The sequence below is a fragment of the Ranitomeya imitator genome, chromosome 6, assembly GCF_032444005.1.
Source record: "Ranitomeya imitator isolate aRanImi1 chromosome 6, aRanImi1.pri, whole genome shotgun sequence".
Taxonomy (NCBI): Eukaryota; Metazoa; Chordata; class Amphibia; order Anura; family Dendrobatidae; genus Ranitomeya; species Ranitomeya imitator.
In genome coordinates, this window is record NC_091287.1 from 193,666,260 (window position 1) to 193,683,053 (window position 16,794).

The 16,794-nt window shown below is 47.4% G+C and overlaps 1 protein-coding gene, 2 non-coding genes and 1 pseudogene across 5 annotated transcripts in view; all 4 read left to right on the forward strand.

Moving 5' to 3' along the window:
• Window positions 1-16,794, forward strand: part of RECK (reversion inducing cysteine rich protein with kazal motifs) — a 764,658-nt gene that overhangs the window by 734,118 nt on the left and 13,746 nt on the right. The gene's annotated exons all lie outside the window — the stretch shown is intronic.
• TRNAP-AGG (transfer RNA proline (anticodon AGG)) lies at window positions 6,947-7,018 on the forward strand. The gene has a single exon. It is a non-coding gene; the product is annotated as a tRNA-Pro (tRNA).
• Window positions 7,032-7,103, forward strand: TRNAC-GCA (transfer RNA cysteine (anticodon GCA)). The gene has a single exon. It is a non-coding gene; the product is annotated as a tRNA-Cys (tRNA).
• On the forward strand, window positions 7,116-7,225 carry LOC138644263 (5S ribosomal RNA; annotated as a pseudogene).

Sequence of the window (16,794 nt, forward strand, 5' to 3'; positions counted from 1 at the left end):
TGTGTCTTTATTTCATTAAAATACTTTTTCCTAATGTGTGTGTGTTTTATTAACCATTTATTACTATTGGATTAATAATGGATAGATCTCCACCTGGTTTAACCCGTTCATGACCCAGCCTATTTTGACCTTAAAGACCTTGCCGTTTTTTGCAATTCTGACCAGTGTCCCTTTATGAGGTAATAACTCAGGAACGCTTCAACGGATCCTAGCGGTTCTGAGATTGTTTTTTCGTGACATATTGGGCTTTATGTTAGGGGTAAATTTAGGTCAATAAATTCTGCGTTTATTTGTGATAAAAACGGAAATTTGGCGAAAATTTAGAAAATTTCGCAATTTTCACATTTTGAATTTTTATTCTGTTAAACCAGAGAGTTATGTGACACAAAATAGTTAATAAATAACATTTCCCACATGTATACTTTACATCAGCACAATTTTGGAAACAAAATTTTTTTTTGCTAGGAAGTTATAAGGGTTAAAATTTGACCAGCGATTTCTCATTTTTACAACGAAATTTACAAAACCATTTTTTTTAGGGACCACCTCACATTTGAAGTCACTTTGAGGGGTCTATATGGCTGAAAATACCCAAAAGTGACACCATTCTAAAAAATGCACCCCTCAAGGTACTCAAAACCACATTCAAGAAGTTTATTAACCCTTCAGGTACTTCACAGCAACAGAAGCAACATGGAAGGAAAAAATGAACATTTAACTTTTTAGTCACAAAAATTATCTTTTAGCAACAATTTTTTTATTTTCCCAATGGTAAAAGGAGAAACTGAACCACAAAAGTTGTTGGCCAATTTGTCCTGAGTACGCTGATACCTCATATGTGGGGGTAAACCACTGTTTGGGCGCACGGCAGGGCTTGGAAGGGAAGGAGCGCCATTTGACTTTTTGAATGAAAAATTGGCTCCACTCTTTAGCGGACACCATGTCACGTTTGGAGAGCCCCCGCGTGCCTAAAAATTGGAGCTCCACCACAAGTGACCCCATTTTGGAAACTAGACGCCCCAAGGAACTTATCTAGATGCATAGTGAGCACTTTGAACCCCCAGGTGCTTCACAAATTGATCCGTAAAAATGAAAAAGTACTTTTTTTTCACAAAAAAATTCTTTTAGCCTCAATTTTTTCATTTTCACATGGGCAACAGGATAAAATGGATCCTAAAATTTGTTGGGCAATTTCTCCTGAGTACACCAATACCTCACATGTGGGGGTAAACCACTGTTTGGGCACATGGTAAAGCTCGGAAGGGAAGGAGCGCCATTTGACTTTTTGAATGGAAAATTAGCTCCAATTGTTAGCAGACACCATGTCGCGTTTGGAGAGCCCCTGTGTGCCTAAACTTTGGCGCTCCCCCACAAGTGACCCCATTTTGGAAACTAGACCCCCCAAGGAACTTATCTAGATGCATATTGAGCACTTTAAACCCCCAGGTGCTTCACAGAAGTTTATAACGCAGAGCCATGAAAATAAAAAATAATTTTTCTTTCCTCAAATGATTTTTTAGCCTGGAATTTCCTATTTTGCCAAGGGTAATAGGAGAAATTGGACCCCAAATGTTGTTGTCCAGTTTGTCCTGAGTACGCTGATACCCCATATGTGGGGGTAAACCACTGTTTGGGCACACGGCAGGGCTCGGAAGGGATGGCACGCCATTTGGCTTTTTAAATGGAAAATTAGCTCCAATCATTAGCGGACACCATGTCACGTTTGGAGAGCCCCTGTGTGCCTAAACATTGGAGATCCCCCCCCACAAATGACCCCATTTTGGAAACTAGACCCCCAAAGGAACTAATATAGATGTGTGGTGAGCACTTTGAACCCTCAAGTGCTTCACAGAAGTTTATAACGCAGAGCCATGAAAAAAAAAAAAATTCTTTCCTCAAAAATAATTATTTAGCCCAGAATTTTTTAATTTTCCCAAGGGTAACAGAAGAAATTTGACCCCAATATTTGTTGTCCAGTTTCTTCTGAGTACGGTGATACCCCATATGTGGGGGTAAACTACTGTTTGGGCACATGCCGGGGCTCGGAATTGAAGTAGTGACGTTTTGAAATGCAGACTTTGATGGAATGCTCTGCGGGCGTCACGTTGCGTTTGCAGAGCCCCTGATGTGGCTAAACAGTAGAAATCCCCCACAAGTGACCCCATTTTGGAAACTAGACCCCGAAAGGAACTTATCTAGATGTGTGTTGAGCACTTTGAACCCCCAAGTGCTTCATAGAAGTTTATAATGCAGAGCCGTGAAAATAATAAATACGTTTTCTTTCCTCAAAAATAATTTTTTAGCCAAGAATTTTTTATTTTCCCAAGGGTTACAGGAGAAATTGGACCCCAAAAGTTGTTGTCCAGTTTCTCCTGAGTACGCTGATACCCCATGTGTGGGGGTAAACCACTGTTTGGGCACACGTCGGGGCTCAAAAGGGAAGTAGTGACTTTTGAAATGCAGACTTTGATGGAATGGTCTGCGGGCGTCACGTTGCGTTTGCAGAGCCCCTGGTGTGCCTAAACAGTAGAAACCCCCCACAAGTGACCCCATTTTAGAAACTAGACCCCCCAAGGAACTTATCTAGACATGTGACCCCTGATGTGCCTAAACAGTGGTAACCCCTCAATTCTACCTCCAACACTAACCCCCCCACACCCCTAACCCTAATCCCAACTGTAGCCACAACCCTAATTCCAACCCTAACCCTAAGGCTATGTGCCCACGTTGCGGATTCGTGTGAGATTTTTCAGCATCATTTTTGAAAAATCCGCGGGTAAAAGGCGCTGCGTTTTACCTGCGGATTTTCCGCGGATTTCCAGTGTTTTTTGTGCGGATTTCACCTGCGGATTCCTATTGAGGAACAGGTGTAAAACGCTGCAGAATCCGCACAAAGAATTGACATGCTGCGGAAAATACAACGCAGCGTTTCCGCGCGGTATTTTCCGCACCATGGACACAGCGGATTTGGTTTTCCATATGTTTACATGGAACTGTAAACCTGATGGAACACTGCTGCGAATCCGCAGCGGCCAATCCGCTGCGGATCCGCAGCCAAATCCGCACCGTGTGCACATAGCCTAATTCTAAAGGTATGTGCACACGCTGCAGAAAACGCTGCGGATCCGCAGCAGTTTCCCATGGGTTTACAGTTCAATGCAAATCTATGGGAAACAAAAATCGCTGTACACATGCTGCAGAAAAACTGCACGGAAACGCAGCGGTTTACATTCCGCAGCATGTCACTTCTTTCTGCGGATTACGCAGCGGTTTTACAACTGCTCCAATAGAAAATCGCAGTTGTAAAACCGCAGTGAAATGCGCAGAGAAAACGCGGTAAATCCGCCATAAATCCGCAGCGGTTTAGCACTGCGGATTTATCAAATCCGCAGCGGAAAAATCCGCAGAGGACCAGAATACGTGTGCACATACCGAAACCCTAACCCTAACCCTAGCCCTAACCCTAGCCCTAACCCTAATCCTAGCCCTAACCCTAGCCCTAACCCTAACCTTAACCCTACCCCTAACCCTACCCCTATTCTAACATTAGTGGAAAAAAAAATTCTTTTTTTATTGTCCCTACCTATGGGGGTGATAAAGGGGGGGGGTCATTTATTATTTTTTTTATTTTGATCACTGTGATAGATTATATCTCAGTGATCAAAATGCACTTTGGAACGAATCTGCCGGCCGGCAGATTCGGCGGGCGCACTGCGCATGCGCCCGCCATTTTGGAAGATGGCGGCGCCCAGGGAGAAGACGGACGGACCCCGGCAGGATCAGTAAGTATGATGGGGTGGGGGGGATCGGAGCGCGGGGGGTGGAACGGAGCACGGGGGGTGGAACGGAGCACGGGTGGGGTTGAACGGAGCACGGGGGGGTGGAACGGAGCACGGGGGGTGGATCGGAGTGCAGGGGGGGTGATTGGAGCACGGGGGGGGGGGTGATTGGAGCACTGGGGAGCGGACAAGAGCACGGGGGGAGCGGAGCACAGGACGGAGGGGAGCCGGAGCAGTGTACCGGACAGATCGGAGGGCTGGGGGGGCGATCGGTGGGGTGAGGTGGGGGCACATTAGTGTTTCCAGCCATGGCTGATGATATTGCAGCATCGGCCATGGCTGGATTGTAATATTTCACCAGTTTTAATAGGTGAAATATTACAAATCGCTCTGATTGGCAGTTTCACTTACAACAGCCAATCAGAACGATCCTAGCCACGGGGGGGTGAAGCCACCCCCCTGGGCTAAACTACCACTCCCCCTGTCCCTGCAGATTGGGTGAAATGGGAGTTAACCCTTTCACCCGTTCTGCAGGGACGCGATCTTTCCATGACACCACATAGGCGTCATGGGTCGGATTGGCACCGACTTTCATGACGCCTACGTGGCGTCATGGGTCGGGAAGGGGTTAATGTCACCTTACAATAGCAAGGTGACATTAACCCTTTATTACCCCATATCCCACCGCTACTCGGGAGAGGGAAGAGAGAGGCTAAGTGCCAGAATAGGCGCATCTTACAGATGTGCCTTTTCTGGCGTGGCTGGGGGCAGATGTTTTTAGCCGGGGGGGGGGCAATATCCATGGTCCCTCTCTAGTCTATTAATATCTGCCCTCAGTCACTGGCTTTCCCACTCTGGCGCAGAAAATTGCGCGGGAGTCCACGCCAATTTTTTCCGTGATTTAACCCTTTATTTTAACAGCTAGATCCACCAAATTTTAACATACACTTGTAACATGACTAATGAGGAATATGTAAAAAAATAAGGGATATGAAATGGTTTAGTGTATGTGAACCATGTCTCATATCATGTACAGTGGGGCAAAAAAGTATTTAGTCAGTCAGCAATAGTGCAAGTTCCACCACTTAAAAAGATGAGAGGCGTCTGTAATTTACATCATAGGTAGACCTCAACTATGGGAGACAAACTGAGAAAAAAACAATCCAGAAAATCACATTGTCTGTTTTTTTTATCATTTTATTTGCATATTATGGTGGAAAATAAGTATTTGGTCAGAAACAAACAATCAAGATTTCTGGCTCTCACAGACCTGTAACTTCTTCTTTAAGTGTCTCCTCTTTCCTCCACTTATTACCTGTAGTAATGGCACCTGTTTAAACTTGTTATCAGTATAAAAAGACACATGTGCACACCCTCAAACAGTCTGACTCCAAACTCCACTATGGTGAAGACCAAAGAGCTGTCAAAGGACACCAGAAACAAAATTGTAGCCCTGCACCAGGCTGGGAAGACTGAATCTGCAATAGCCAACCAGTTTGGAGTGAAGAAATCAACAGTGGGAGCAATAATAAGAAAATGGAAGACATACAAGACCACTGATAATCTCCCTCGATCTGGGGCTCCACGCAAAATCCCACCCCGTGGGGTCAGAATGATCACAAGAACGGTGAGCAAAAATCCCAGAACCACGCGGGGGGACCTAGTGAATGAACTGCAGAGAGCTGGGACCAATGTAACAAGGCCTACCATAAGTAACACACTACGCCACCATGGACTCAGATCCTGCAGTGCCAGACGTGTCCCACTGCTTAAGCCAGTACATGTCCTGGCCCGTCTGAAGTTTGCTAGAGAGCATTTGGATGATCCAGAGGAGTTTTGGGAGAATGTCCTATGGTCTGATGAAACCAAACTGGAACTGTTTGGTAGAAACACAACTTGTCGTGTTTGGAGGAAAAAGAATACTGAGTTGCATCCATCAAACACCATACCTACTGTAAAGCATGGTGGTGGAAACATCATGCATTGGGGCTGTTTCTCTGCAAAGGGGCCAGGACGACTGATCCAGGTACATGAAAGAATGAATGGGGCCATGTATCGTGAGATTTTGAGTGCAAACCTCCTTCCATCAGCAAGGGCATTGAAGATGAAACGTGGCTGGGTCTTTCAACATGACAATGATCCAAAGCACACCGCCAGGGCAACGAAGGAGTGGCTTCGTAAGAAGCATTTCAAGGTCCTGGAGTGGCCTAGCCAGTCTCCAGATCTCAACCCTATAGAAAACCTTTGGAGGGAGTTGAAAGTCCGTGTTGCCAAGCGAAAAGCCAAAAACATCACTGCTCTAGAGGAGATCTGCATGGAGGAATGGGCCAACATACCAACAACAGTGTGTGGCAACCTTGTGAAGACTTACAGAAAACGTTTGACCTCTGTCATTGCCAACAAAGGATATATTACAAAGTATTGAGATTAAATATTGTTTCTGACCAAATACTTATTTTCCACCATAATATGCAAATAAAATGATAAAAAAAACAGACAATGTGATTTTCTGGATTTTTTTTTCTCAGTTTGTCTCCCATAGTTGAGTTCTACCTATGATGTAAATTACAGACGCCTCTCATCTTTTTAAGTGGTGGAACTTGCACTATTGCTGACTGACTAAATACTTTTTTGCCCCACTGTATATCATGTCGGGTTTGGGAAAGAGATAGCAAAAACCCGCAATCGAATTACCGGCTTTTCTGCTATCTAGCGCTGTATGATATATATATATATATATATATATATATATATATATATATATATACTAGATGGTGGCCCGATTCTAACGCATTGGGTATTCTAGAATATGCATCTCCACGTAGTATATTGCCCAGCCACGTAGTATATTGCACAGTCATGTAGTATATTGTCCAGCCACGTAGTATATTGCCCAGCCACGTAGTATATTGCCCAGCCACGTAGTATATTGCACAGTCACGTAGTATATTGCACAGTCACGTAGTATATTGTCCAGCCACGTAATATATTGCCCAGACACGTAGTATATTGCCCAGTTACGTAGTATATTGCCTAGTGACGTAGTATATTGCGCAGCAACGTAGTATTATGCCCAGCTACGTAGTATATTGCCCAGTGATGTAGTATATTGCCCAGTGACGTAGTATATTGCCCAACCACGTAGTATATTGCCCAGTGACGTAGCCGGCTCGTTGGTCTAGGGGTATGATTCTCGCTTAGGGTGCAAGAGGTCCCGGGTTTAAATCCCGGACGAGCCCTACTCTCATGAGAGGGGGTATAGCTCAGTGGCAGAGCATTCGACTGCAGATCGAGAGGTCCCTGGTTCAAATCCGGGTGCCGCCTTGAAGTATCTGTTCCTACTGGCCACACCACCCTGGATACGCCCAATCTCGGAAGCAAAGCAGGGCTGGGCTTGGGCAGTACTTGGATGGGAGACCTCCTGGGAACACCAGGTGCTGTAGACCGTTTTTTTTCGGCCTTACTAACTATGTTACTATATACAATTATTAGGTTCTGTAGGACGTAGATCTGGGGATTTATTATGATGGAATATAGGCTGAACTGGATGGACAAATGTCTTTTTTCGGCCTTACTATGTTACTATGTAGTATATTGCCCAGTCACGTAGTATATTGCCCAACCATGTAGTACTGTATATTGCCCAGTGACGTACTATATTGCCCAGCCACGTAGTATATTGCCCAGTTACGTAGTATATTGCCCAGTTAAGTAGTATATTGCCTAGTGACGTAGTATATTGCACAGCAACGTAGTATATTGCCCAGTTACGTAGTATATTGCCTTGTGACGTAGTATATTGCGCAGCCACATAGTATATTGCCCAGTGACGTAGTATATTGCCCAGTGACGTAGTATACAGCACAGGGTCACGTAGTATATTGCCCAGTGACGTAGTATACAGCACAGAGCCACGTAGTATATTGCACAGCGAAGTAGTATACAGCACAGAGCAACGTAGTATATTGGCTAGTCACGTAGTATATTGCCCAGCTATGTAGTATATTGCCCAGCCGGTTTGTCACAGGTTAAAAAATAAAAAATAAACATATACTCACCTTTCCGAGGGCCCCTTGTAGTCCACGGCAGCTTCCGGTCCCAGGGGTGGTATGAGCGCAGGACCTGTGATGACGTCGCAGTCACATAACCGTGATGTCATGGCAGGTCCTTCTCGCGCAGGGCCTGTGATGACATTGCGATCACATGACCGTGACGTCATGGCAGGTCCTTCTCCCATACCATCTTTGCCACAGGAACCTGCAACGGAAGATGGCGGCCAGCGCGAGCAAATACGGAGGGTGAGTATACCAGGGGTTTTTTTTTAAATTATTTTTAACATTTCATTTTTTACTATTGATGCCGCATAGGCAGCGTCAATAGTAAAAAGTTGGGGACACACAGGGTTAATAGCGGCGGTAACTGAGTGCGTTACCCGCGGCATAACACGGTCCGTTACCGCAGGCATTAACCCTGTGTTAGCGGTGACCGGAGGGGAGTATGCGGGCGACAGGCACTGACTGCGAGGAGTAAGGAGCGGCCATTTTCTCCCGGACTGTGCCCGTCGCTGATTGGTCGCGGCAGCCATGACAGGCAGCTGGCGAGGCCAATCAGCGAATGAATAACTGTGACAGAAGGACAGACAGATGGAAGTGACCCTTAGACAATTATATATAAGATATATATATATATGGGCGTATAAACGGACCGTATTTTCATACGCCTAGTGTGATGCCGGCCTAACCCGGAAGGACTCTTGAATGGTCTAATGAATCCACCAGGCTAACATGGCCGATGAAATGGCTAAACCCTTCCTGTAACCGTCAGGAAGCCTTCCTCTGACCGTCAGGCAGCCCAAATAAGGTGTCCAACCTTCGGATGGATGCCATGCACGATATGTACTTACTCAGAGCACTCACTTTTTCCAGAATATAGAGAACCCATCCCTCCCGTTTTATGGACTGGTACCGGAAGAGATAAGGGAAGAACGATGCCCTCGTAATATTGGGAATACAATACCACCATGGTAACAAGGGACGGGGATAGCCTGAGGACAACCTTGCCTTGATGGTAATAAGGAAAAAAGTCTGAATGAACAGAGTGTCTAGCTCCGAAGACTTGTCAGGATGACGAGATCGCAGAGAAAAAAAGGGGCAACCTTCCCTGATAGTAAATTCTGTCCAGATAAAAAAAAAGGAGTCTTCTGTAAGACTCCCAGGCCAATTTTTTTCTTTTTTGGGGGCATGCGCAGTTTGCGCTGCCCTTGGAACTTACAGCGCAGGCGCCAGGGACGTTCATGAAGGAAATGGAGGCGGCGCCCAGAGGCCCTGAGTGATGGCTGGGAGGAGTTTGTGTCAGGGGGGAAGACATGCCTCCCTGACAAAATAGAGCTATGAAGGACAAATTATAAAACCAGCATTAGTGCAGCACAAGGTGGCTCCTTCAGTTAAAAACGCCTGGGGGGAGGGGAGACAGGTTCCCTTTAAGGTCCCAAAGATCTAGTGGTATGTGAAAGGGAAGGACCACATGTGAAAACTCCCTGCGAGAAAGTCCCTACTTGCAGTTTCGTTGCAATAAGTCGGAAAAAGTACTAGCTCCACAAACAAAACACCTAACGTCTTCCGTGCGGATCTCCCAGGACCACTTTGGGCCTTCCTGCTTCCAAATGACTCTCCGAAGTAGGGGAAGGGGGGTTACGGAAACTGGTACCATGGAAGAACCAGAGCATTCACTGCAATGCCTTTTGGATCTTGAGGCTGAACCATGAACACGAATACATTGGCGTTCAGTCTGGACTCCATCTGATCTACATCTGGAGTGCCCCAGTGAAGACAGATCTGATGGAAGACTTCCAGGAGAAGTTCCCACTCACTTGAGGCGGGACCCTGATGGCTGAGGAAGTCTACCGCCCAGAGATCTACTCCTGGGATGTGTACTGCCGAGATCACCGAATGATGGATCTCAGCCCATCAGAGAATGTGAGGTACCTCGTCCATGCTGCCTGACCGAGGGTACCTGCTAGATGATTGACGTATGGCACAGCCGTGGCATTATCCAATTGAATTCGGATGGGATGACCCGCCAGAAGGCAGAGGACCTGCTGTAGGACTAGCCGTAGCATTCAGATCCCCAGAACAAAGATCGGTAGAAGAAGGCTGGCATCGGTAGTCACTAATAATCATTGAACTGGAAGGAACTCCTCTGGATGAGGAAGAAACTCAGAGACTATCCTCTGAAAGCCTGTTTGACCTACAGAAAACAAACGGAGCGAAGAAAACAGCTTCCATTGCTGTCACCCTTTTTCCCTAATGACCCTCCCAGCAAATCGAATGGAATGAGTGATCAAGTAAGTGAGTTCTGAGTTTAAGGGCCATGGCCTTGTCTCAAGGGAGAAATACCAACCCTCTGCAAGTGTCCAGCATCATCCTCAAAAAGGATATCTGCTGGGCTGGAAAACAGGAAAAACCCGTCTAGATGAAGCTGCCAGCCCAGGAGAGAGAGGGTATAGCAATTGATGTAGACAACTCAGCGTAGTCCTGGAAGAAGGGCTAGGAAGTCGATCAGATAGGGCAGGACGACCACGCCTCTAGGGTGCAAGAGGAACATGACAGCTGCCATGACCCTTGCGAACACTCAGGGTGCAGTAGCAAGGCCGAAGGACAAGGTCGTGACTTGAAAATGTTGTTTGCGAATGGAAAAGTTAAGGAATTTTTGAAGAGGGGAAAATAGGAATGTGAAGGTAAGCATCCCGAATGTTGGTGGATGCCAGAAAATCCACCCTTTTTCCATTGAAGTAATTGCTGAGCAGAGGAACTCCATCCGAAGAAGGAGGACCATGTCCAGCTTGGTAAAGTTTGAGGTCCAGGATCAGTCTTATTTTTTGGTCCCCCTTTTTGGAACCAAGATCCCTTAGATCTAGACCGTCCTGGACAATTCTTCCACTGCTGGTTGAGTCTATAGGAAACATGCGATCCTAGGGAGTGATGTCAGAGGCTTTTTGAACGCAGAGTATGCTTTCATACTCTGAGTTATAATGCCCTTCTGGGTGTAATGGCTTTTGCTGCTGACAGCACCGCGCAACTATCTGCATCCGAGAGGTGAGAACCAGCTAGTCTCCCGCTCAAGAAATTTTGATTGACCAGCTGTACTGTCTTCAGGAAAAGGTTACTGATGTGAATCAAAGTAGTTAAGGTCTCCGACCAGGAGACCACTGCTCGAGCAACCCATGCAGTGGCTAAGGAACGGTAGAGCACTCAACCCGAGGCTGCAAGACGGACCGAACCAGATTTGCTATCTGACAGTCCATTGTAATTTTAATTGATGACCCATTGGGCAGGAATACTGGTAGACAATCCACAGGAGGCTCTACCCGGTTAATCTGCCAAGTGGCAGAATGCGCGGCTGCATCCAGAAGGTCAGGAAAAGCTGTTCATTGCTACTTCCGCTCTCTTTTGACATTGCAGAGTTAAAATGATGAATCCTCGATCCACCACCCTCTAAACATCATCTGCTAAATAGTGGAGATGCAGAGGGGGGTGCTTGGATGCCAAAAAAGGGTGCCACTGTACATCCACAGAGTTCAGGTTACCGGGTGGACAGGGTTGGTTCCGGTGTTAGGCCTGGCTGCAGAAGAGTATACATGGAGGCAACACTCCATGTGCTTGTCTATTGATGGTGTGGGGAGATCGGTGCCCTTTAAATGGACCCGTCGCCCCTAAGAATCAGACCAGGTATAGGGGGGTATACGTGGAGGGGACACCCCACGTGTTTGCATATTGGCTGAAAAAGGATACCGCGCTTGCAGAGGCTTCTGTCCAGTGGATCGCTTATCCGGACGCTCCCTGTCTGGGTGAATGACAAATGCTCTGAGAGGGAGTTTAGTCTCCTTATGAGGGACACTGCGTGATCTAGAGTAGAACCGTAGCCCTCAATCAACAGAGATTTGTTGATGATATAAATAGGCGAATCCATGCATTTCTGAAGCTCTGGTGAGTCCAGATCCAAGGCAGTATCCAATCCATATCAAAGTTTTGTTCTCAGGAAATTATTGGTGAGGGAGATCAGGAAATGAAGCTTCCATTTTCTAGACGCCTGTGCGTTTCTAGAATACTTGCGGCCCCTGCTAGCCGATGGCTCCCATGTAGGATAGGAACCATATATATCGGTCCTGCTAGCACTCCGAGCCACAGAGTGTTCACGGAGGGCTTCAATCTCTTGATCAGAGAAGCCATGGGATGTGGCAGTGATAAAGCCCACTCAGGGGAACTATGGTACTCTGGTATATGCTGGGATCGGCGTCGGAGGGTTCCTGAGTTCATTTAGGGTGACCAGCTTCTTACTGGTCATGTGCCTCTAAGACCAGGGAATACTGGTCATGTGCCTTTAAGACCAGGGAATACTGGTCATGTGCCTCCATTAAGACCGGGAAATAATACGGGTCATTCATGTAAGTACAGAAGGGAAAAGAGCAGTACTTCCTTACCTGGCTGCAGAGTCATTGTGCCCCTTTAATGCAAAAAACTATCGCCCCTGCCGGCCGGGTGGACCAAGATGGCCGCTGGTAGATGCAGAGGTGATAAAGTCTCGCAGAGAGCGAGAGGAGCCATTTCGGGGGCGGAGCCACAGATGCGATGTGGGCAGAACCACGTGACTTCCATGAATAGGCCCAAGCTGGGGCCTATATTTCTGCAGCCAGCGGGAGCAATACCAGGGGTAGAATAGAGGGGCAGTGGGCCAAGAAAAGCGAACACTCCCATGCCAGACAGAAAACTCCAGATAAGATGGGCGGAGCCGCCTTAGCGTGCCATAGTGCGGGTGCGACATCCGGGATGCGACCTACACATCGGCCGAAGCCGAGGGCTAAATTTTTGCAGCTGGCCGGAGCGTTACCTTAAGCCTCTTTCACACTTCCGTCAGAATGTGAACGTCGCACTGCGTCGTTCTGTGAAAAAAGCGCAACCTGCAAAGTTGCCCGCATGATGCGTTTTTTTCACATAGACTTGTATTACCGACGCATCGCGACGTATGGACATACGTTCCATACGTCGTGCACTGGATGCGTCGGTATTTGGCGGCCCATCGTTACAAAAAAAGTTCGATGTAACGTTTTTTCGTCCGTCGAAACAGCCATTTCTGACCGCGCATGTGCGGCCGGAACTCCGCCCCCTCCTCCCCAGGACTCACAATGGGCAGCGGATGCGTCTGAAAACTGAATCCGCTGCCACATTGTGCACATTTGTGCACAACGTCCGTCGGTACGTGGGGCCGACGGTTTGCGATGGCCATGTACTGACGGAAATGTGATAGAGGCCTTAGGGAGGTGGGCCACAGGGAAGCTGCGGCTGCCTGTCAGCATGTTAATATCCCACTGAAGGGGCCCATCGCTGACTGGATTCACTCACAATTGGTGTGCTTCCCGGCATGGAGCCGCCGCGGATGACTGTGCTGTTCTGCAGCAGGTCAGGTATTGCAGCGTGGACGGTGCAGGGATAAAGCGATAACCCTCAATCCATTATCCCTTTGTTAGGGAAGTGGAGAGGAACCGTCCGCCTCCTTGTGCCATCTGCTTTAACAGTGGTGGGACAGTGGGGGCTGCTCGGACACCATAGAAAGGGGACTCTGTACATCCACGGAGTTCAAGCCCCCGGGTGGACAGGGCCAGTTGTCCGGCATTAGGCCTGGCTCCAGGAGAGGATTCATAGAGGCAACACTCCATGTGCTTGCCCGTTGCTGGTGTGGGGAGATCGGGACCCGAAGGAACCGTCGCCCCTGAAGTGAGCTCAGACATGGCTTCCCATGTCACAGGAGAGGGTACGGGGAGGCAACACTCCAAGTTCTCGCCTGTTGATGGTTCGGAGGAGATCGGAACCTTGAAAGGCTCCGTCGCCCCGTTCACTCCGTTAATTAAAAAATAAAAATTTACAGAAAAGTAAAAAATAAAATAAAAATGATGGGGTCTAAACCAGACCCATGTGCCTCCTACAGACACTAAGCAAGAACTGGTTAGCTGAGAGCCAGCATGAAGGCATATGCTGCAGGGGAGGAGCTAACTTTTTTTGTATCAATTAGTGTCAGCCTCCTATTGTCAGCAGCATACACCAACGGTCTGTGTCCTCCAATGAGGCGAAGGAGAAAAATCAAAAAAGAAAAAAATAATAAAATATGAAAAAATATTAATGAGAATGAATATGAAAATTCAAAAAAGAAAAAAACACTGACAATAAACACAGAACATAAGGATAATATATACAGTAGAAGAAAATTACTCAAATTTATTTGTGCTGCAGAGATCAGAAAAAATATCATAAAACAATACTCCATGGCCAGAAATACAGAGAAGAAATATGGATATAAGACTCAAACAGCAAGGACCCGATGGTAAAGAAACTTAATAGAGGTTGGTGTTAGAATAATAAAAGTCCTGAATGAACCATGGGGTGATCATGACTCCCGGGTACTTTATGATAGGCTTGAATTTTTAATGAACATAAGAAAATACCTCACCCAAGGAATTACATGATACCACGTAAGGCAAGTCTAAATTACAAGCCATAAATACCAGGACTCCTGCAGGATAAGGCTGCCAAGACTGGGTATAACAACAGCAGATGCCCAACGGGGAAGGGATAAATCCTATCAGGTGACGTGCAGAAGAACTATGAAGGTCTAATTCCAGATGGAAAACCTGAGACCCTGGCTACCGATGGATATTAATAAAGAATAGATGAAACAAAGGCCCCACATAGTCCGTCAAAAGGGATTATTAAATCAGTATGAATGCATGAAAAGTCCAGGCCATTGCACCAGAGTCAGCGAAAATCCTCCACAAAACTCGATAAGTCCATAAGATGACATGCAGTAGTTGAGCTCAACACTGTTCTTGATCGAGGAGACACATCCATAAGGACGGTAGTTGAGCCCCAAAATAGTTCTTAATTAGATTTGCAGAGAAGCTTCCAGCTAGAAATCATCCAAGAAAGCCTATGGTGCGGCAATCATGGCAAACCTTGGAATAAACCGGTATACCCACAATTCCAAGAAATGCTCTCACTTGCTTCTTGGACAGTGGTTGTAGAAATTTCTGGATCGCCTCAATCTTGTTTATCTGTGGCGTGATCTCCCCCCTCCCAATGACATAGCCTAGGTATTTGGCCTCTTCCTTTCCTACGGCACATTTCTTTGGGCTGATGGTGAACCCCGCATTCCTCAATGCATCCAGAACAGCCTGTACCTTTGGTAGAGGACTACACCAGTCTGGGCTAAAGACCACAATGTCATCCAGGTAGGCGGCGGCATACTACTTATGTGGTGCCAGGACTCAATCCATAGCCCTCTGGAAGGTTGCTGGGGACCCCTGTAGACCAAAAGGCATTCTGGTGTATTGAAAACACCCTTCAGGCATCGAGAAAGCCATCTTCTCCTTAGCACTCTGGGACATGGGTATCTGCCAGTAGCTCTTCGTTAGGCATCATTGCCGCTCACCATCTGGTTGAGTCCTCAAAGTTTTGGAGAATCACACAGATGTCAAATATCCATGCCCACTCATCAGTTCTTATGTGCTGAGGCTGACCAGAATACTGATGTGCATAGTGTAGCTAGTAGTCAACTAATACCCTATGTTGCTCATAAAGCTTTGCCACATGTAACGTTCAGTTCCAACCCTTGGTGATATTGCACACCAGTCGGTGTTGTAGCTGATTTTCCGAAATGGGCACACACGCGTCGTACTTTCACAAGTAGCTCAGGCAGATCTGGGTAGGTTTTGTGAAACCACTAAACCACTAAGGTGAGCACGTTGGCCAGTGTTATGAATGGACGTTGCTTGGCTTAGTAAGATTTAGCTCCCAGGCCGCCAGGCCACGACAACGTGGGGTGTGCCTCCCAGGTGCTAATGGAATGTTAACCCACTGGACCACAGAGGGGGACCCGGGCCTACCTGGACTAGGGAAGGGCAGCGACCGGGGCCTGTGGCAGCTGAGCATGTAGGCAAGGTGGTGACATGCAGGACTATATGACATAGCACAACTTCAGGTATGAAGAAGCATAAAGATTACTTAAACAAAGACATCATACAGAACACAAGACATAATGTGTCTCGATTCCGCACAACAAGGAAGGGTGCACATCACAGGTCAGCAGATGTCAGACGATGGCAAGAGGTCATCATTGGTTGATGCAGTCCAGGGTCATCTGGCACGAGTATATCTGGAGAACCTCTCAGGCATAGCGCAGGCACAGCAAGAGAACATCAGACACTGCCCTCGGACAGACGTCATCACAGGATGGACCCCAGGGAACAGGCAGGACATTGAGACACAGGCAAAACACGGACAGCACAAGTCCAGGAACGTCAACATGGCAGCTCAGGACATCGGCTCATCAGATCCAGGACACACCGACAGAGCTTTCACCAGGAAACAAGACTGGAGACTCCCCAGGAACACAGAGGAGGAGCCCATCCAGGAACATGAGTAGACTGGAGACTCCCCAGAAACATGGAGGAGCCCGTCCAGGAACACAAGTGGGGCCCACTCTGAAACACCAGCTGGACCACCAGGACCAAGGACTGGATATCTGGACACAGGCTGGACAAAGGCAGGACTTCTGGACTCCGGACAACAGACACTGCTCCAGGCAGAGAACAGCAGGACATCAGGGACACTGACAGAACATCAGGGAAGACTCCAGGCACCAGATGACGGTCATCAGGCTCCAGGCACCAGACAGCGGTTGTCAGGCTCCAGGCAGCAGTCATCAGGCTCCTGGCTCCAGGCAGTGGTCATCAGGCTCCTGGCACCAGGCAGCGGTCGTCAGATTCTGGACATCGGACAAGACCTAGAAAGGAACTCAAGCAGTATGGTGCAAGGCACTGGAGCTGGACAGAGCTAGCACTGCATAATAGGCTGAGCACAGCATAGTAGATGCTCAGCAGGAACACCGGACTCCATCTTCAAAAGATGAGGACAAGTTTACTTTTCAAGACACATGCCACATCAAACTCAGTCACTGGATACCTGGT